This window comes from Homalodisca vitripennis, chromosome 8 (genome assembly GCF_021130785.1).
Source record: "Homalodisca vitripennis isolate AUS2020 chromosome 8, UT_GWSS_2.1, whole genome shotgun sequence".
NCBI lineage: Eukaryota > Metazoa > Arthropoda > Insecta > Hemiptera > Cicadellidae > Homalodisca > Homalodisca vitripennis.
The window spans coordinates 19,596,376-19,619,495 of record NC_060214.1 but is presented as its reverse complement, the minus strand read 5'-3'; the positions used below and the strand labels follow the sequence as shown (position 1 = coordinate 19,619,495).

At 34.2% G+C, this 23,120-nt stretch overlaps 1 protein-coding gene across 4 annotated transcripts in view; it reads left to right on the top strand.

Moving 5' to 3' along the window:
• Window positions 1–23,120, top strand: part of LOC124367396 (calcium-transporting ATPase sarcoplasmic/endoplasmic reticulum type-like) — a 63,549-nt gene that overhangs the window by 18,302 nt on the left and 22,127 nt on the right. The window lies entirely within an intron of this gene.

Here is a 23,120-nt window from a genome sequence, read left to right as displayed (position 1 = left end):
CAAATGTGGCCTCAACTTATTTCTTGCTCGGCTCGGATTTAGTCTCAGATAGTTGTCCTTTCAGCTTGGAGGACAACTGTGGCCAACTTAGCAAGTCCTTTCACTTGCCGGGCCCACATAGTGGCCAGCTGAGTTCTGTGGTAACACGTGGTGCTTACCATGTACGTCATTTCTACTCGAATTCAAATATCAATTTTTGACCTTGGGTCTTTTTAAATTGCTGAGATTTGAATTAAACTCTCAAATAAATTACAGTTCATTAGCTTCAAACATTTAAATTTTATTATTTAGTTTATTTATTATTTGCTTTTAAACAAACCAAGTAGTATACAATTCAAGTTATAGGTTGATCTGTTAAAAAAGTATTTTTATTTACAGAATTTTTTACTATGTATGTAAAAATTCTTTAAGGCAATATTAAATTTGTATTATAATAGATCAAACTTAAAAAACAGAATAAGATTTTTACTCCCACTATTTATTCTTAACTTTGAAGCCTATTTTTAATGAAGTAGGTGTAAAATACTTAATTTCTGATAGAAAATTAAAAAAATGTAATGTGCCTTTTTCGCACATCAGCCCTCAAAAAAGGAGTTTGCTATGCTTGGATAAAGTAGAGTATACTACCTTCTAACCGGCAGTTAATTTTTCTCTAATTGGGAGACTATCTTTGTTTACTATAAATCTACATATATTTGATACTGTTTCATTGACAAGACAAGAAAAGAAATCCTGTATAGGAAAGTGCCATAGAACTTAATTTCAAAGGCAACATGTCTAGTAGCCATGTTTATTGTGGTCAGATAATAAATATATGAGTATATTGCATTTGTATTAATGGTATCCAACCACGTTAAGGAAACAACATTAATATCAAGAATAAAAATTAATTTTCATAGTTAATATTTATAGATATGGTACTAAACTTTTGGCCTCTTTCTCTATTTTTGTTCTTATGAACATTTTTTGTCTTTATTTTGGTTATTGTGAAATCTTTTATAACATTTTTAACATGTCAGAGCGGGGAGAGAGTGGGGAATGGAAGGAAATCTGTTTTTATATTTTAAGACAGTTTCTGAGTCAATTATCAAGGTTTATGATTGATTTGAGTCAGTTATCAAGGTTTATGATTGATTTGAGTCAGTTATCAAGGTTTATGATTGATTTGACGAGTTCTGGCCCATGTTCCATTACTGCTTTTGTCTGTGTCAATATTTATACTTCCGATGAATTTAGTCCAACACTAAATGTATTTCTCAAACCCTGTGGAATGATCCAGTCCACAGCATCGCATTGTCTGTGCCAAGCTATTCTCAGAGATACCTGGCTCGTGGCCACAGTAACCTTTTCAGTCTCCAGGTAAATAATCTCATCTGGAGCCTGTCTCGTAAAATTGTAGGTACTTCTCAGAAACGCTAAGAATACCGCGTAGACATGTGTTTGCAGTTAATCGTGATAGAAGATTTGAAGACAGGTCTTGTAGCCGTAATCTAGTAATTATACTGGACCTTTCATTAGTATTATCTTCTTTCTAATGAGGCTTGCAAAACTGGCTGCTAAACCGATAGTGTTTAACTATAATATTGTTATCACAAATTGTGACTCTGGTACACCCGGTTATGAATCTCTGTAACTGAATATACAAAATTAGTAAAATACAAAAAGTTGTGATTTTATTACAAAAAAATTTAAGTCTACACTAATAGACAACTTAGACGATAGAATAATTTGTTGATTTTACAGTTTGATTGTGATATAAAATAAAAGAATTGTTAAATATATTGTTATTAACTATTAAAAAATAAAAAAAATACTGGTGTGTTCTTTTTCTAACAAACAATTGATTTTTAAAATCTATTAACTTCAGCTTCATTTCTTAACATGTTTTAAAGTTTAAATAGTTTTCTAACGTTTAAAACAAATTAAATTTACAGCATCTGTAGAAATCAGTTAAAATTTTATTTCATTTACAAGGGTTTCCTTTCTTTTCCTTTCCAATAGCCAATGTCAAAGAAAATTGTAAAAATTACAGCACTCATGTTTGAAAAAATTAGATTTTGTGTTTGGCATAGACACAGGTGTGTGGAAGACAGAAGCCTAGGTAGACTGTAGGCTATCAGACATTGATGGCAAGTGCCAAATGGCAGTTAAGATAAGGCCTAACCTTGACTTAAATTAACAGAGGCCTGCCTACCTCCAACTGTCTTTGTCATGTCCAACCTGTCAGTTAACTTTGTTTATCTTATATAAACAAAGCAGCACTATGTTTACACTCTCACTATTTATTTTAAAGATTGGCTTCAAATAATTGTGGTCCAAAATTGATAGATCAGTTATCACTGTGTGTTATATATTACATTATACATGTATGTATATATCTGTTTCATTCTTCCACACACCTGTGTCTGTGCCAACCACAAAATTGATAGATCAGTTATCACTGTGTGTTATATATTACATTATACATGTATGTATATATCTAGGTTTCATTCTTCCACACACCTGTGTCTGTGCCAACCACAAAATTGATAGATCAGTTATCACTGTGTGTTATATATTACATTATACATGTATGTATATATCTGTTTCATTCTTCCACACACCTGTGTCTGTGCCAACCACAAAATTGATAGATCAGTTATCACTGTGTGTTATATATTACATTATACATGTATGTATATATCTGTTTCATTCTTCCACACACCTGTGTCTGTGCCAACCACAAAATTGATAGATCAGTTATCACTGTGTGTTATATATTACATTATACATGTATGTATATATCTAGGTTTCATTCTTCCACACACCTGTGTCTGTGCCAACCACAAAATTGATAGATCAGTTATCACTGTGTGTTATATATTACATTATACATGTATGTATATATCTGTTTCATTCTTCCACACACCTGTGTCTGTGCCAACCACAAAATTGATAGATCAGTTATCACTGTGTGTTATATATTACATTATACATGTATGTATATATCTAGGTTTCATTCTTCCACACACCTGTGTCTGTGCCAACCACAAAATTGATAGATCAGTTATCACTGTGTGTTATATATTACATTATACATGTATGTATATATCTAGGTTTCATTCTTCCACACACCTGTGTCTGTGCCAACCACAAAATTGATAGATCAGTTATCACTGTGTGTTATATATTACATTATACATGTATGTATATATCTAGGTTTCATTCTTCCACACACCTGTGTCTGTGCCAACCACAAAATTGATAGATCAGTTATCACTGTGTGTTATATATTACATTATACATGTATGTATATATCTAGGTTTCATTCTTCCACACACCTGTGTCTGTGCCAACCACAAAATTGATAGATCAGTTATCACTGTGTGTTATATATTACATTATACATGTATGTATATATCTAGGTTTCATTCTTCCACACACCTGTGTCTGTGCCAACCACAAAATTGATAGATCAGTTATCACTGTGTGTTATATATTACATTATACATGTATGTATATATCTAGGTTTCATTCTTCCACACACCTGTGTCTGTGCCAACCACAAAATTGATAGATCAGTTATCACTGTGTGTTATATATTACATTATACATGTATGTATATATCTAGGTTTCATTCTTCCACACACCTGTGTCTGTGCCAACCACAAAATTGATAGATCAGTTATCACTGTGTGTTATATATTACATTATACATGTATGTATATATCTAGGTTTCATTCTTCCACACACCTGTGTCTGTGCCAACCACAAAATTGATAGATCAGTTATCACTGTGTGTTATATATTACATTATACATGTATGTATATATCTAGGTTTCATTCTTCCACACACCTGTGTCTGTGCCAACCACAAAATTGATAGATCAGTTATCACTGTGTGTTATATATTACATTATACATGTATGTATATATCTAGGTTTCATTCTTCCACACACCTGTGTCTGTGCCAACCACAAAATTGATAGATCAGTTATCACTGTGTGTTATATATTACATTATACATGTATGTATATATCTAGGTTTCATTCTTCCACACACCTGTGTCTGTGCCAACCACAAAATTGATAGATCAGTTATCACTGTGTGTTATATATTACATTATACATGTATGTATATATCTAGGTTTCATTCTTCCACACACCTGTGTCTGTGCCAACCACAAAATTGATAGATCAGTTATCACTGTGTGTTATATATTACATTATACATGTATGTATATATCTAGGTTTCATTCTTCCACACACCTGTGTCTGTGCCAACCACAAAATTGATAGATCAGTTATCACTGTGTGTTATATATTACATTATACATGTATGTATATATCTAGGTTTCATTCTTCCACACACCTGTGTCTGTGCCAACCACAAAATTGATAGATCAGTTATCACTGTGTGTTATATATTACATTATACATGTATGTATATATCTAGGTTTCATTCTTCCACACACCTGTGTCTGTGCCAACCACAAAATTGATAGATCAGTTATCACTGTGTGTTATATATTACATTATACATGTATGTATATATCTAGGTTTCATTCTTCCACACACCTGTGTCTGTGCCAACCACAAAATTGATAGATCAGTTATCACTGTGTGTTATATATTACATTATACATGTATGTATATATCTAGGTTTCATTCTTCCACACACCTGTGTCTGTGCCAACCACAAAATTGATAGATCAGTTATCACTGTGTGTTATATATTACATTATACATGTATGTATATATCTAGGTTTCATTCTTCCACACACCTGTGTCTGTGCCAACCACAAAATTGATAGATCAGTTATCACTGTGTGTTATATATTACATTATACATGTATGTATATATCTAGGTTTCATTCTTCCACACACCTGTGTCTGTGCCAACCACAAAATTGATAGATCAGTTATCACTGTGTGTTATATATTACATTATACATGTATGTATATATCTAGGTTTCATTCTTCCACACACCTGTGTCTGTGCCAACCACAAAATTGATAGATCAGTTATCACTGTGTGTTATATATTACATTATACATGTATGTATGTATCTAGGTTTCATTCTTCCACACGCCAACCACAAAATGTCTAATTTTATCAAATATGTGTCGTATAATTTTAACAGTTTTCTTTAATATTGGCAGTTGCAATTGGAAAGGAAAACCCTTCAAATATTTAGATTAATTTCTAAAGATACCAGAAATTTTTAAATCATTATAAAATTATTTAAACTTTAAACATTGCTACAGATGAAACTGAAGTGATAAAAAAATATAATAATACATACATATTTGTAATAAAATCACAAACTATAATTTCATAATTTGAGTTATGAACTTTTTTTTTTAATTTTTGTTATATATAGATATGTTTTTTTACTTAGAAACTGACATGGTTTATTTCTTCGAGTTAATATGGCAGTCTGTACACTTTTGATAATTAATTTTAAAAAATCATACATTAAGTCATTATAGGCATTATAGTCATAGTAGTTAAGTTTTCTAGTTTTGTTTGGATTAGTCAGTACAAACTAGAAAAATGTTCAATTGTACAATATATGGTATACATGAGTATAAAAAAAATATGAAATAGCTACTAAAAATATTTTAATGTCATTTTACTTTTGGCACAAGAAGAAGACATAAATGTTAAATGTAATGTTAACTATGTAATTAAACTAACATATTTGAAATGCGTAACACCTGTGTAGGTCTATAAGTGTTGCACATTTAGTGGTACTAATCTGTATAGATCAAACATTTTGCATTCAAGGCACCTATTATCAGCAACTGCTTTCTTTTGAAACTGGAAAACTACAAATAATATTTCTTTACGCCTTGATAACTGGTGATGGTGATGCGAGCCACTTAGATTACTTTCCGATTATTATATGTGTCATTTTTAATCAGGTTTCACTAAAAAAGCGCTGTACAGTGCTGAGTAATATAATGCAAAAAATATGTGTGGATTCAGACTTAATGAGTTTTTGTACCTAGTCGTAATAACGTTTGTGTTAATTCTAGTCCTGTTATGTGTGGTTTATCGGTAAGTCTGCTGATTACAGCATGAGGACAAACATATCTGTTACTGGCTTTTGAAATTTGTATTTTGAAACACAAACACAGACTAAGCAGTGATGTTTTTTTTTTAAAGCTATAAGGAACATGGGTTTTTGACTTTCTACATTTAATAACCAACATTTGTAGAATGCCTGTTTAAAAAATTGATTCTCTCATTCATAAAATAACAGTGTTTAGTAGTGCAAACATCGGTCAAGATTTACGTCCAAAGTAAAAAAAAAAATGGGAACAGATCCGTGTAGATTTTTATTGTTTCTGTGGGTAGATTGTTTGTGTGCATATCTCAGCCACAGTAAAGCTACATAGTAACTATTTTCAGCTCTGCGCTGGCGTCAGAGTGGGATAAACCAAACGCCAGACACCAGGCTCTCACGCTCCCACAATAAACATTGTTGGCTGCTGTAGCGAAAAGTGTTGACCTCACACAACATCCTCTGTTCTCTGTTAGAGCAACACTGTCCAAGTCTGGACAAAGTGAGGCAGGATGTTTTTTTTTCAGTAGTTGGGCATTTGTAATTAGTAATATAAAAATAGATCATTGTATTTATTGCAAACGTTTTAATTTTCCAAAGTTGGAGAAAGTAAACAGTCTGCTTCAGTATTGTAGGAGGAATCTTGCTGAAGAATTTATTGTTATTCGCCGATACAGAATGTTCGTGCAGTTATCTTTTTCTGGATATGAATTAAAATTGCTAATTTGAATAAACATTTGTTTTGGGACTTAACTACTTATGTTAATGTGCTTTGTTAATATATTATTTTCTAAATGAGGGAATTATTCAACATTCTACAAAACGTATTATATACATTTATACTGGTACCCTTGTCAATCAAGGATGTTCCTATCTCTATTTCTCTTGGATAATCAATATCATTGTCACTTGATTTTTTTTACTTCTGCAGCTACACAGAGTGTGTTTTAATAATGTTGCATTAAGTGATTAACCAGAGATTAAACTAACAGGAACATTTTGATCTTTTTGTAAATGTTAAAGAAGTATTTCCCTCAATCCATTTTGTACAGGATTGCTATACAATTACTTAAATGGTTAACGCGGGGGTACCAAATATCTGAGTTATCTAGGTACTTTATTTCCTGATAGTTGTAAATAATTAAATAAATCACAATGTTTGAAGACCTATTAAAAGGGGTGTAATAACAACTTTTGTAAGGTTATAAATAAAATTTACCTAATGTAAGGACTTAACCGAGAAACACTTAGAAGGTGAAACTTGTTTATTCTACTACACGTTTAACTTCATAATGTGAATAATTGCAGTTATCTGCAGATAAATATGCCTGAATACTCATTGAACTTCTTAAGTGACAGTTTTTATAAAGCGCAAAATAGGCTGCTAGAACTGTTCAAAATTGCTACACCAAAAAAAAACTTAACCTGTGTAATCAAAATGAATACCAGTTTTCAATTCCCTGAATATAATATTAATATGGATAGAAAACATGTCAGTGAGAGTGATTTGATTCACATTAGATATTTTTTTTAACCGCATGTAATCTGAAAAATAAGTATAATAAATATTTTATGTGTGTTTGTCTTACTTTTCACATATTAGTCTACTATAAGTAGCAATACGTTAAACTGTGACAAGTGATGTGTTGTCCTTGTGTGTCAGGCACCATTATGTTAGTTTTAACCCTGAGAAAGCACTACTAGTGAATACAAACGATCGTAAATGCAAAAGAATATCTGCTGAGAAATTATTCAATTTTTAGTTTTCTCATGTAAAGGCCTATAAAAAAGCATGGTTTTACTTGATGTACTTTATAAGGTTGAGCACGGTAACAGAAAACTCTTGGTAAAATATGAAAAAGTATGTCTAAAACAAATATTTTCTAAATTAGAAAATTGTTTCGTGCATACAAAAAAGATCTATATTATTTACATATATCGTCTTTGGTGTTCGTGCCTAAGTTACAAATTAGGCTAATAACACTAAAAAAATGGGATTTAAATGTTTGATAAAAACTTGTTTTATTTACATTTCATATTACGATATAATATTATACTCTTTAGGTTAGATTCATCAAAGAACAATTGTGTTTATAATATAATCCTTTATTGCATTATTATAAATATTAATTTAGATATCATTGTATTTTATAAGAGACCGTAATATAAAGCACAATTTACAAGGTTTGTGTGAAAAGTATTCGACCCCCTTATACTCACTAATTAGTTGTAATTCAACAATATTATTTTAAGACATCCACCAAGAATTTTACGGCACAGTTTTAGAATGGCAAGTTTTAAATGGTAGTGGAATTTCCCATCTAAAAATCATCTTTTTCAAACCACCGTACTGTACTGATAAGCCTCAGTGTAATCATCAGTTGAGGAGATGTTGACATTCACTTTTGTGATTTAAACCATTAAAAACTCCTAAATCATACTTTCAATAAATTTATGTTCTATGAGTGCTATGAAAACATAATCCGTGGTATATCATCAGGCCTAGTGATAAGACGACACATGAGTCACCTTCATTGATGGCTCTGCCTGCATAATCGTACTGTGACAAATTGAAAATTAATAGTCAAACATAACAGGCATGCCGGTTAAAGCAGTAAGCCCTTTACAACCGATTGTAAAGATGTGTACAAGAACAACACTGGTCAGAATGTTACACTTTGTTTGTGTGTAGAACAAGAATTGCAGATATCAGTGTTTCTACGCTTTTGTCCTGATTATTGTAAGTGGCCTTTGGCTCCCAATCACATTGTACTTTGGTCTATACTGATACTGTACAATGTCATTAAGTAGCTGCTAAAGTTTTCCACATTACGTCACAGTGTGTAAGAAACATCGTAAACGGAGGAAGAATCTTTACATTCACACTTTGTTTATCATTTAATTTGCAATTTACAGAATGTGTCAGCAACGTTTTAGGGAATTGTTCCTTGTGTCATAACATTTTTACCATTTGAAAAATACATGTTTAAAATAACATTTAATTTTTTTTAATCAACATTATCTGTTTATTTTATTAAAGAAAGGATTTAAATTGTTTATAACTGCATTTCTGGCTAAGCAAAACAATGTTAATCCGATTTAAAAATATATATGTTTAATTTGTATCTGTATAATTGGTTTTTATTTGAAACCAATTGGCTAATTTATTTTATTAGTTATAGTCCAGTAGTAAAAATTTACCATTTAGTTAGGCAACGTAGGAGTTTTTTATAAACAGAATACACTACCAAAAATAAATATAAGAATTGTATTTAGTGCTTAAATTTAAGTATACCTGTATATTCCATTTTAGTTCAACTTCTACCTGAGAGAGATACAATAACTACATACATCTACAAAAAATATATATATTGGATCAAAATTATTATTTTTATATATAAAAAAGTAAACAATTATAGACGTGATTTACTACTAAAATTATTCCTTAAGAGTTGTTTTTTACATTTTTTATATAAAATTGATTGTTGTTTTATATACTTAATGTGAAAATCTTTGAACCACTGCCATTTTGAAATGAAAGTAGTTTTGATATTGTGTATTACAGAAATAAACCGTAACAAGGTAACATTTCAAAATTTCATTTAATTCAGAAAAGTTGTTTCAAAACTATTTGGGTTAATTTTATTGTAAATATAACACACAGACAGACAGATGCTCAACAAATCAGAATAGGCCTATGTTGAGATAATTTTATGTTTTTTATGATCTAAGGAATAATTTCCCAGAGGGTTGTGGATAGTTTTTTTATTTTTTGTGCTAAAAAAATCTTGTTAATTAGATACATATTTTTCAACGCCTTGGTTTAAAAAAATAACATGAAGATTAATTATTAATTCAGTAATCCATGTATAGTTATGTAATTGTAATTTATCAAAGGTAGTTAGAAGATAGAAGATATAACAAAGGCAGTGTTGACTAGTGTAGTGACGTCAAGCTCAAGATTTAATTAATGGACAGATGATGTCATGCTCATTTCTATTTGAAATATGTTTAGCCCGTTTAACTAGTTTACTTATTAAACTATCACCTTTGTTAGTTCAGTAAAGTACACCTCTTCAGAAACTATCCAACTCCAATTTGTGGGTAATATTTAATTTGTCTTATCGTACTTTTTATCTTATATCAGACAACGGCGGCAACAGAACAGAGGTTATACAGACGTGAAACAATGACACACTGTTTTACGATGATCCGCTACATTTCCACTTGAAACTCGGAACTAACTCGCAGACAGACGCTCTGATCTGTTGTCGCGGTAATATTGTTGTTTACTGGTTATACACTGTCTACAGTGTGACATCCCACCCACTGTATGAAGGGTCGAAGTAGACGCTAGACTGACAGAGCGGGAAACAATGACACACGGTTTTACGATGATCCGCTACATTTCCACTTGAAACTCGGAACTAACTCGCAGACAGACGCTCTGATCTGTTTGTCGCGGTAATATTGTTGTTTACTGGTTATACACTGTCTACAGTGTGACATCCCACCCACTGTATGAAGGGTCGAAGTAGACGCAAGACTGACAGAGCGGGAAACAATGACACACGGTTTTACGATGATCCGCTACATTTCCACTTGAAACTCGGAACTAACTCGCAGACAGACGCTCTGATCTGTTGTCGCGGTAATATTGTTGTTTACTGGTTATACACTGTCTACAGTGTGACATCCCACCCACTGTATGAAGGGTCGAAGTAGACGCTAGACTGACAGAGCGGGAAACAATGACACACGGTTTTACGATGATCCGCTACATTTCCACTTGAAACTCGGAACTAACTCGCAGACAGACGCTCTGATCTGTTGTCGCGGTAATATTGTTGTTTACTGGTTATACACTGTCTACAGTGTGACATCCCACCCACTGTATGAAGGGTCGAAGTAGACGCTAGACTGACAGAGCGGGAAACAATGACACACGGTTTTACGATGATCCGCTACATTTCCACTTGAAACTCGGAACTAACTCGCAGACAGACGCTCTGATCTGTTGTCGCGGTAATATTGTTGTTTACTGGTTATACACTGTCTACAGTGTGACATCCCACCCACTGTATGAAGGGTCGAAGTAGACGCTAGACTGACAGAGCGGGAAACAATGACACACGGTTTTACGATGATCCGCTACATTTCCACTTGAAACTCGGAACTAACTCGCAGACAGACGCTCTGATCTGTTGTCGCGGTAATATTGTTGTTTACTGGTTATACACTGTCTACAGTGTGACATCCCACCCACTGTATGAAGGGTCGAAGTAGACGCTAGGCTGACAGAGCGGGAAACAATGACACACGGTTTTACGATGATCCGCTACATTTCCACTTGAAACTCGGAACTAACTCGCAGACAGACGCTCTGATCTGTTGTCGCGGTAATATTGTTGTTTACTGGTTATACACTGTCTACAGTGTGACATCCCACCCACTGTATGAAGGGTCGAAGTAGACGCTAGACTGACAGAGCGGGAAACAATGACACACGGTTTTACGATGATCCGCTACATTTCCACTTGAAACTCGGAACTAACTCGCAGACAGACGCTCTGATCTGTTGTCGCGGTAATATTGTTGTTTACTGGTTATACACTGTCTACAGTGTGACATCCCACCCACTGTATGAAGGGTCGAAGTAGACGCTAGGCTGACAGAGCAGGGAACAATGTCGCAGTTCTTTTTAGAATAGGCCAGCGACAGTACGCTTCCATTTACAACGCATAGACGCCTGTTCGTTGTTGTTTACTGATTCGTGCAGTTTTGCGTATCGTGTCACTTTTATTTTAGTGCATACTACAACTTGTAGTCTAGTGTGCGAATATATTGAAACATTTTTTATGTAAATATGAATATTTTTTATTTGTCTCTTTCTTTATCGTCTTCTTCATGCGTTATGCAACACGCATATTACGTACCGGGAATGCTCCGTCAAGGAAAGACTCCACCAATGGGGAAGTCCGTAATGCTTGGGCGTTCCTTCCTTCCTTCCGACTATCTAGAAGGCAGTACGGTTTAACGAAACGTGTACGTTATTATATAACTACTATTTTTTCGAATAGAGTTAGGGCTTGCTCCTAGAAAGTGAGAAAACTACACAATCTTTAGATGTGGACACATGAGCTACTAATACGCAGTTAGAAAGCAGCTGTGGCTAGTGACCGATTGGCGGGCAAAATCTTGGAGGCAGTGGCTTGCAGACCTTGTGGTCGCGGCGGTCACAATCGTGAATCGTGCAGCCAAGTCGTACACTGTGATGTAACAGCTGAGCTGTTGACGTCATCATGACGCACGCGACACAGCTGACTGAGGTGCTCATAACCTACAAGTCACTCGTCAGTCATATCAATACCGATCGTGCTTCAGGGAATGTTCACATTTTCCTTAGATTGTATTTCTCAGTCCAAGGCGGTTGTGTAGTATCAATAATGCATTTTAATTGCGAATCTTCTTTGTAAGAAACCTCTTACTTTTTTTTAAGTTGTAGTTTACGAATATTAGCGGACATTTTTAACTCCGCCGCTAATGCTTGCCTTCTTTCGGGAACACTAACGGATTCTCAGAAACGTTATCAGAACAACGAATAAAAAAACTATTCCCTATAGTTTATTTTCATGATTTATCATTGAAATGCATTTGAATTAAAATAAAACTAGTGTCTCGGATAAGTTTGTAAATTCTCCTACAGTGGTTTAGTTCTCAGAATTGCCTTTACTCACGAACGCTATATCTCGGTGAATTTTCAGATTAGAATTCTTATCATGTATGTACTTCGAAAACAAGATTGTAATCTTATTTTAGTGCGCAGACAAGTGTCTTGTGTATAGCGTTTCAGTGACAGAATGCCTCCCAACGTTATCGTAAACGCTAATATATTTAAAGCTACAATATTGTTGATAAATCAGTTTCTTCCTTTGAGACTTCGGAAGGACATCTTACCATTAGTAGTGGTACAAGAATTGTTCGAATAATAAATGATGGATGTTATACAGACAAGTACTCGCTCGTGGATTTACCATTAGTAGTGGTACAAGGTACAAGAATTGTTCGAATAATAAATGATGGATGTTATACAGACAAGTACTCGCTCGTGGATTTACCATTAGTAGTGGTACAAGAATTGTTCGAATAATAAATGATGGATGTTATACAGACAAGTACTCGCTCGTGGATTTACCATTAGTAGTGGTACAAGAATTGTTCGAATAATAAATGATGGATGTTATACAGACAAGTACTCGCTCGTGGATTTACCATTAGTAGTGGTACAAGAATTGTTCGAATAATAAATGATGGATGTTATACAGACAAGTACTCGCTCGTGGATTTATCATTCCGAGCAAACTGTCGGGCGAAGCGGGTGAAAACAGTGGAAGGCCTGAGGTCGTCAGCTCGCCTTTGTGTACACCAGCAAAGCTATTCGACCGCCGCTATAGTTCGGTATCGGGTAAACTTCAGCGGCAATAGTTTACACTTTTGTGTGGTAAATGTTTAATGATTGTCCCACAAACGGTGCGGTATTTTCCAATGTGTTGTCTTCGGGTTTGAAGATCGTTTGAGAGTGGTAATGATTGTGTCAGGAATGTTTTTTTTTTTTTCGGTAAAGAGGTGCTATTAATTTACATAATCAATATGTACTTTTTTGTTCAATGTTTAAAACGTACACGTAACTAATGTTTTTAAACTAAATAAAACACTATTTTCGAGGAACAGATTTTAAAAAAAATGTATTGTTACCAATTTAATAAATTTGTATTAATGTTTATACTTTTTAATCGTGTTAAAAATTATTACTGTCCGTAACTGTAGTTGGGAATTAAAAATAATATATGCAGTATTTGTGTGGTTTGTCGGATTTATAGCGATAGCCTACATACCGTTACTAATCCAGACTGAACTGTAACTGTAGTTGGGAATTAAAAATAATATATGCAGTATTTGTGTGGTTTGTCGGATTTATAGCGATACATACCGTTACTAATCCAGACTGAACTGTAACTGTAGTTGGGAATTAAAAATAATATATGCAGTATTTGTGTGGTTTGTCGGATTTATAGCGATACATACCGTTACTAATCCAGACTGAACTGTAACTGTAGTTGGGAATTAAAAATAATATATGCAGTATTTGTGTGGTTTGTCGGATTTATAGCGATACATACCGTTACTAATCCAGACTGAACTGTACTAACTGTAGTTGGGAATTAAAAATAATATATGCAGTATTTGTGTGGTTTGTCGGATTTATAGCGATACATACCGTTACTAATCCAGACTGAACTGTACTAACTGTAGTTGGGAATTAAAAATAATATATGCAGTATTTGTGTGGTTTGTCGGATTTATAGCGATACATACCGTTACTAATCCAGACTGAACTGTAACTGTAGTTGGGAATTAAAAATAATATATGCAGTATTTGTGTGGTTTGTCGGATTTATAGCGATACATACCGTTACTAATCCAGACTGAACTGTAACTGTTTTAAAACACAATAACTACCGCGTAGCAAGAGACTGGAACATATGAAATTACGTCACACTATTCTCTATTGATTAGTTAAAGTGAAGTAGTACAACTTTGTTTTATGAAATGACCCCATATATTCCAGGTAACAGAAAACTACTAGGTATTATCTTCCGAAATATTTCAGACAACAAAGAGAGGGCGAAGCATCATCATCATCATCATTATTAGCAAATAATAACAATGATAAGCAGAGCAGGAACAATAAGAAATTGTAAGAGACAAAAATGAGACCGTGCTCAAAGAGCAACGTGGGTCTGAATAGAACAGCTGATGAAAGATGAACGACTTGACGACACGTATTGTGAGCGTCCTCTAGTCCTCTAGCTGGCGCACAACGTTTTAATGCGTCCCCTGTTTCCTTCGATAAACTTATCACACGTTATCGTGTTTCGTGTTAATTTCGCTTACGTTGTGTTCGAAACCTTGAGGACTTGCTGTAAAAACACAGTAATGGGTGTTTCTGCATCGTAAACTACTAACCCTCCGAGCGTGCAATCACTGCATCGTAAACTACTAACCCTCCGAGCGTGCAATAGACGAAACCTTGAGGACTTGCTGTAAAAACACAGTATTGGGTGTTTCTGCATCGTAAACTACTAACCCTCCGAGCGTGCAATAGACGAAACCTTGAGGACTTGCTGTAAAAACACAGTATTGGGTGTTTCTGCATCGTAAACTACTAACCCTCCGAGCGTGCAATAGACGAAACACGCGTCGATAAACATTCGCTCCTTAAACTTAACTTTACCGGTGCTAAGATCTAGTCACCTATCAAGGGATATTCTTTTTTTAATTTATATAAGTGATTTTTTTAAATTGTGATAGCAGTTCCAAGCACATAAAAGGCAGGCGAAAATAATTAATTTGCTTCTGTAAACATTAAAACGTTGTACATTTCTTACAATATTATGTACTAAGTTTTTTTTTTTTTTTTCAAATAAAACCTTTTTTTGCAGCTGATGTAAAAAAAGGTTATTGTTCACACTGACACAGTCTGCTTCTACAGTTCTATGCAAACAATTGTATACAACACTTTTTATATAATGATTATATTTTTTTTTATTTTACAAGAAGAGCCTGTAAATACCCACAAAACATTTTGTGCATTCAACAAAATATGATGTCGCTCGGAGCGTTAACAATCATAGCACATATTGAAACCTTAAAAAATAAATGTCCTTTTTTGTTCCTGAGCCTACTTTCTTTTTTTAAGTGATTTCTAATTTATATAAAAAGCAAACTAAAATGTAATTTAAGGTAAAGTGCCTGCCGTTCCAATCCTAACGGAAACTACTCGTAGATTAGTGGTATCACAGATATGGACGTACAATGGTATATAAATTACAGTCAAACTGTTGATGAGGCGCTATGTCAAAGGGTGAATCTGCTTATGTTGATTGCCCTTTGCGTCCCTCTTCTCCGGGCGGACGGCTCTGTTTTCTCAACATCTCCTTGCCTCGCCCTGATGTTCTTGTCCTGCATCTGCCTCGTCCAGAGCTCTCTTGTAACTTAGACTAGATCGCTTTGTGCAGGATGTGATCTAAATAATGACGTAGTTGATATAGATATTTCAGTAGCGTAATATTCTCCCTATAATTTGGCATTTAAATATGAAACTGGGCCGTTTTGTTACATAAATGGCATATTAATATTGTTGTGTAATACCGTACCATTTTACTTTAAAATGTACAAAAAATTTCAGTGCTGTAGCCTTAAAAAAATAAAATGTTTTTTCGTGCGTATAATAACAATTTCAAGATTAAAAAGTACTCGCTCTGCCGGGGCTCGAACCCGGGACTCTCGTTTGCCGGGCGAGAATGCCCAAACGAATTTGTGTGTTTGGATAAACTTTTTATACACGTGTGATTAAAAAGCACAACATACGTGGGTCGGAACACTAAAAACATGTCACGCGATTTAATGACCATTACATTTCTATAGACTAATTTTAATATCTAGAAAAATTGATTATGAAAAATACCTGCTTCGCCGGAATCTTCACTTACTAGACGAGTGTACTGACCATTTGATATTTAAGAATTGTTTACAGGCCAACATTATAGCCTGAACCAATAACACGTACATAAAATATAGTTGACGTGTGTATGTATAAATGTAATATACGACTCTCGGCTATAAAACCCCCCACACAAACACACATGCACGGTTTTATCTACAGTTGACACCGGCTGAAATATCACGTCTTGTGATTTGAGAACATAAAATAAACAACTTCTACGAGCAGTGTTAGAAAGCCCGAGGGGGTGTTTACTTCTATTTATACGAATGTCAAAGTCTCTTTGGCAACCGTATTGCATAGCTAAGTGGTTTACAGTGTGAACAACAACAACGGCCGGGTAGTTGGCACTACTGAATGACAGGCGATAAATATTGATGGTTGGCAGCAACTCTGGGGCGGTCGTGGTGAGGACCTTAACTGTAATAAAGTAGACCGCCGTGTGATTGACAAACTCACGTCAAATTTTGTACTTATGTACACATCGCGTAGACTGTTATTTATTCGATTTTGGATTGTATCTGCCAACGAATTGTAAGGCTGAGTGGTTAACAGTTACAATAATACCAGCAGTTGGCATTACTGAGTCACAAGCGGCAAATATTGACGATGCGCATGATTCCGACGAGGTCGCGATAGCGATCTAACCTCAAACTGCTTAATGTGTACGAGGGGTATTAGAAAAATAAGGTTCCCATGATTTTTTCAAATAGACAGCTCTATATTTCTACTTAGTATACATCAATTTAAAACTTAAAAGTTAAGCTATTTTTACACATAATCACCGTTTCAGTCCAAACACTTTTGTAGACGATGCTCCAACTTTTCTATCCCCATGTTGTAGAATTCTGTCGCCAATCCTTTAAGGAATCGAGTAACCTCTTCCTTGACTTCATCATCGGTACTGAAGCGTTGGCCACCCTATTGTTCCTTTAATTTTGGGAATAAGTGATAATCTCTTGGGGCTAGGTCTGGGCTGTAGGGGGGATGGGGCACAACAGTCCAGCCAATATTTGTCAGCAGTTCTTGAGTTTCACGTGAGACATGAGGTCGAGCGTTGTCATGGAGAAGCCTCACACCACTGGACAATTTTCCTCTGCGGCGGTTCTGGATCGCGCGTCTCAGTTTTCTTACTGTGTCGCAATATCTGTCAGAGTTTACTGTGGTTCCTGTGAATGGTGATTCTCCGATCTTCAAGCAATATTGTCTCAACTTTTTGAACAACTCCATCTGAAACTGAAGGCCGTCCACTTCGGTTTTCATCGTGAATTTCCATGCGGCCTTCACTGAATTCTCTACACCATTTCCGAACGTGTTGAACAGATATGCAGTTTTCCCCATAAACTTCGATTAACTGACGATGAATTTCGACAGGTGAAATCTGTTTTGCATTTAAAAAACGTATCACAGCACGAATTTCGCATCTGGCGGTAACAACGATAGGGAGCTCCATCTTCGAAAGCAGCTAGGCCGGCACTGTTGGACGTAGCGAGGCGAGAGTGGTATGGATGTAGAGAGGGGGACAGCTGATGAGTAAGACAGTGTTGCCAGATTTGTCCCAACATATCGCATTCTGTCTCGGCGGCATAGGGAACCTTATTTTTCTAATACCCCGAGGGGTAGACTAATAGCCGTAGTAGACTAATTATTCAATTTGTAAATTGTTTCTATCATCTATCAAAATTTGGCATTACTGATTTATAAGCGGCAAATATTGATGGTTAGCATGATTCCGACGAGGTCGCGATAGCGATCTAACCTCAAACCGTAATGTGCATACTAATTATCAAATTTGCAACTTGTCTCTGCCAGCGAGTTTTATGGCTGAGTGGTTTACTACTGTATGAATAATACCAATTGACAATAGTTGGCATTACTGATTAACAAGAGGTAAATATTAACTGTTTGCATGATTCCGACGAGGTAGAGATAGCGATCCAAGCTCACACTGCGTAATGTGTAGTAGACTAATAATTCAATTTGCAAATTGTTTCTACCAGCTGCCAACAGTTGGCATTACTGAGTCATAAGCGTCAAATATTGACGGTTTGCATGATTCCGACGAGTCACGGTAGCGATCTAACCTCAAACTGCGTTAGCATCAAATTGTTGGGATGTTTGGTTTACAGTACAAATACTAAATGTCTGCTTTCCACAATTGGTACTACCAAGTATTAAGCAGTTGGCAATAGTCCGGCGAGGTCGCGGTAGTGATCTGACCTCAAACTGCACAGTGGCGTAAATTGCGTATCTGATTGCCAAATTATCTCTGGCAACCGAATTGTTCAGGTCTGAGAACAGATGTTACAGTTCTGGCAATAATAGCGGTCTAGCGTTGGCACTGCTACTAAGTTACAGGTTGCAAATATGACGGGCGGCAAGATTCTGGCGAGGTCGCGGTTGTGATTCGACCTCAACTTGCACAATGGTGTATGTTGCTTATGCCAAACTAATTCTAATTGTTGAGGGCTGGATTAGTATACAGCTTTGATAATAATGGCGATCGACAATTGGCAAGTATTGGAGATTGGCAAGATTCCAATGCGATTCAAACATTCAATTCAATTCCAATTCCTTTATTCACAAATTATACAATGTGTACAGTGAATAGCATCAACGAGAATATCAATACTATATAACTACATGCTAATATAAATTTTAAACTTTCAAACTAGTTGGTTTAAGAAAGATTGAAACTAATTACGTTTTTATCGTCAATAGTGTACATAGCTAGATTTGTTAGGTATAATTTCACTTTGTATTTGTAATTATTTAGATTTTTTATATTATTAGTTCTCAAAATCTTTACGACATGTACCTCCAGAGTAAATGCATTTTAATTTGTAACTTACACCAGGAAGTTGCAAAAACAATTGCGTAACTGATAACCAAGTTCTCAACCAATCCAATATCGTAACTGTTGCTTTTGTTTACGTGGACTGACACACCTCAGTCAGCACACGTGGACTGAGGAGGTTGGTCAATACTGACTGACAAACTGATCAGTACCTAACAATTAGGTTAACACAACAGTCGGAAGATGGTGTTCTACGTAATGGCTGATACTCTACTTTCAAGAAGTAGTGTGAATTAGAATGCATCACATATTTGCCAAGCACACTAACTTAGTAGGAAATACTTCCATTACAAAAATATTGGTTATTAATTTATCTATCGTTTTGTAGTGTAAATAATTCTCTAAATGTTTGCATATTTTAAAACATTTAGTAAGAGTTATATTTTGGTCAATTTTTGAAAATAACGTTCTTAAACTTAGCCTTTTATATACTATTTGTGTTTTTTACATTACCGTATATATAATTTTTCTTCTAGGGAGAACCTGAATACCAAATATTTTCTGAAACAGATAAAATAGAGAATATATCTCAGATTCTAATATTTATAATATTATCACACTTTGATACAGAGCATTAACATATTTTGGCCCAAGATATGTGGTTGATTTTTTTTTTCAAAATTCATGGTGATGCTTTGGAACCATAGGACAGGCTTTGAAGACTATCCATTACAAGGTTATATCCCATCACTAAACAAATATTTAGTGCAGTTTTTTTCTATGGTTTATGCATAATGTTTTTATACCATAACTATCTCCAGATTTTTCTGAAAAAATAATGATTATACATATAGGCTTATAGTAAAAACATATTTTTTTACAAATTGTTGGAAGTGCGGGTACAAAACATTCAAAATATCTTAGGAAAAGATTATTGCCAGTTCGAGGGTTAACTAAAAAAATTAAGAAAAAAATGTCCAAGATGCATCCAGTCAGTGTAATTAATACTTGCTAGTAAAATTAAAATTTAAAGAAAATTATTGGAAGTAAAATATAAACAGACTGTTAAGAAATTGAAGTAAATAAAACATTACTACAGTAACTTAATTACAAGAAACACATGCAACAAAAATTAAACAAAATTACACATTTCTATTAAATATACAATAAATATTCTTTAAAATAATACTTCAAAATTACAGTATTATTAAGTGGTAAAGGGATTTATTAATGGCCGGTTATATAAAATGAGTTTCTCAAGAAGGTTTAGAGGATCGGCTCTACTTGCTTATGACAGTTGTTTATGGAACAGCCTGTCTTTTTTCATCATTAGAAATCTTCTGTTTAAAATGGAATAACTAATACATAGCAACATGTCTAATATTGAATGCATAGTTTCTATGTAACAGATTATCTTTTTCAACAAACTTCTATCATTCTGTAGTCCACACTCTGAATAACATAACGTACATATTTTATTGTCTCTATTTATACTAAAAACTGCATGTATTAATAAGGTATATTGTATTTAAATGTTTTCACAATTGTAATGATTCTTTTCATAACATATACAGAACCCTTCATATTTATTTAATGCGTTTTAAACAAAAATCTGGTTAGCCTGGGATTGATTCTTCAACTGTACATAGTTAATCAATATCACAGTTGTGTAAGAGTCCTGCACTGTAACTGTACTGTATAAATGTGACAGTAGAGACAGCACAAGGACTCCCACTCAGTCCTCAGCCTGCACTTGGCTTCCTCTTAACTTATCTATCTCTGTGTTTATAATTAACCTTCTTTGCCAGACCCTCTGTGAATTCAGTCTTTGGTGAAAACTAATGTAACTAATGTTCCGTTTGTTTTGTGCTTTACTCATTCAGTCCTGGTTTCACTATTGTCAAGATTATTTTTGTTACTAATTTCTAGTTCATATGTGATTGCACATTATAGCACATGTGTGACAATTCTATTGGCACATTTATAGTGTAATAAAATCGAAAGCTAATACGAATTAACTTGAAATTTAACGTTTAACGTTATCTGACACGCATTACTCCAAATCACTGTTTTACGTAATACGTTATTGTAATATTATATACGTTACAACGTATATATATGCTGATAAAATAATATCTATAACAAAGAGTAGTTCACTTAAAATAATTTTTGTGCATTATTATTATATTGAAAAATCGCTCAGTAATAAATGATCAGTAATAAAATCAAAATAAATTAATTATAACTGTGTTATCTATATGTCATACACCTTGCTTACTATGTCATACTAGTTTGCATCAGATTCAATTTTTAGTTCCCCAATGGCCAATTGAACTACAAAGTAAAAGAATTAAGGACTTATTATCTGAAAAATGAGCCACTGCTTCATTACGTCAATAGTGGAAAGCTGTATGAAAGTACCAAGTTCAGTGTTGCTCTGATGTACGTAACAGACATAATTGTTGTAACCACTTAAGATATACATGAGCTTGTAAATTCCTGATAATGACTGTATACTCTGGTTTTACGTATTAATTAAACACGTGATTAAGGCTGATTGGTAGTTTTTAAGCTGTACGTAGTGCGGTAAGTGTTCTCATGTTGTAAACAGACATAATTGTTGTAACCACTTAAGATATACATGAGCTTGTAAATTCCTGATAATGACTGTATACTCTGGTTTTACGTATTAATTAAACACGTGATTAAGGCTGATTGGTAGTTTTTATTAAGCTGTACGAGAGTACAAAGTTCAGTGTTGCTCTGATGTTCGTAAGAGACATAATTGTTGTAACCACTTAAGATATACATGAGCTTGTAAATTCCTGATAATGACTGTATACTCTGGTTTTACGTATTAATTAAACACGTGATTAAGGCTGATTGGTAGTTTTTATTTATGTGTCTGATAAGAGCCAACTGAGTTTGTGATTAATTAAAACTTTGGTAGCGGTTGTTATGTTATAAGCAAAGCCTTCATTGTGTAGGTTTGGATAGTTTGAAGGAATACACAGTTTTATCACATTAAATATATTGTTCTCTAAGAATGTACAGTATTAAACAAAGCAGTTAATTGTTTACATTGTTAAACAACGCAGTTAATTGTTTACATTGTTAAACAACAAAACGATGTGAGGTTATTAAAACTAGAACTTGTAAGTCAGTACTACAGATGAATAATTCTATGAGAATAATTGAATAACTAGACAGGCGTTGGTGAGATCAGGCTGTTGTTTTAGACCTGTGTCCAGTCGTTGATCTGATCCCGTTATTGGGATCGTTTCAGATCCTATTTGGCACCCCTCCCCACCCCCTTGCTAATATAAACTTACAAAATCCCACACAATACAGCATTGGTCATCTCTGGTGTGTGAAGCCTCTGTAAAATGCAATGCCAGCAACAGTGTTGGATGGTGTTTTCGTAAACTAGTATTCCATAGAATAACTGTTATCAGGAACAGAATAAACAAGTGATAGTGGAAACATTTAGTGCATATTCTGAATGGGTTCCATTTGTTTATAAATATATATATATATAATATATATATATATATATACATATAAGAAAGAATCATCTTGTTAGTTTAAAAAAATTGTCACTAATCATTTGTGACAATTTTGTGTCACCATTGGCTAATCATTTGTATGAAATTCTCCCAAACAAAAACTCTGAGTAAAAGTTTTTATTACTGTTTTATACTCATATATTA